This window comes from Sorex fumeus, unplaced genomic scaffold (genome assembly GCF_029834395.1).
Source record: "Sorex fumeus unplaced genomic scaffold, SorFum_2.1 ptg000019l, whole genome shotgun sequence".
In the NCBI taxonomy this organism is placed as follows: Eukaryota; Metazoa; Chordata; class Mammalia; order Eulipotyphla; family Soricidae; genus Sorex; species Sorex fumeus.
In genome coordinates, this window is record NW_026606076.1 from 13131 (window position 1) to 14024 (window position 894).

Sequence of the window (894 nt, forward strand, 5' to 3'; positions counted from 1 at the left end):
AGAGGAGAATCCATCCCCAAAGAGCAGAAACAGAGGGAGACGCTGTCTCAAAAGCCCAGATGCCTGGGGTGGCGACATCCCCGGCGTGGGCAGCGGGCAGGGCTCCTGCCTTGCATCCTGCAGACCCCAGTTCAATCCCTGGCATCCCTTAAGGTCTCCCGGGCAGCCCCGGTGCAGCCTTGAGGTGAGGACCAGGGTTCCACCTGCATAGACCCCGCCTTTCTGGTCACGTGATCCAAGCCCTGCCCCCCCCCCCTTCCCCAGCCCATTGAGGTTGGGGCAAATCCTAAAGTCCACTAAGTCCACCCTCTTTCTATAAAGGGGTCTCCGGCGGCCAGGACAGCGCTGAGCACTTGCTCTACTCGGCCCTACGTGCCAGTAGGCTGGGGGCGATCCCTGGCACTGCCCCAAGCACCAGCCAGCAGGTGTGGCCCCAAAATCCCACCAAAGAGAGAAGAAGAGGCGGTTCTTCTCTTGCAGCCGTTTCTTTGGTCTGGTGTGGAGGAGGTCACACCCTGGGGTGCTAGGGAGGGGCCCTCCTCCTGCAGTGCTCCCCAGAGGACCTTAATGCGCTAGGCATCCGACCCACGCCTCCTGCGTGCAAAAACTCTGCGCCAGGGGCCAGAGACAGTGTACAAGGCAGGGCGCTTGCCTTGCTTGCATTCGGCTGGCTGGGGTTCGATCCCCAGCGCCCCGTAGGGTCCCCCGAGCACCACCTGGTAAGGCCCCCAAACAAAATATATGCACAAGTGCCAGCCTGGCTGCATGGGGGCTGGGGGAGGGTTCTGGCGTGAAGACACCCTGCCGTGCAGTGAGTCCCTGCGAGCCCTAAAGGTGCGGGAGGAAGAAGGACCCTGAGCATGCGGCGGCCGCGGGGTCCAGGCGCCCACGCCG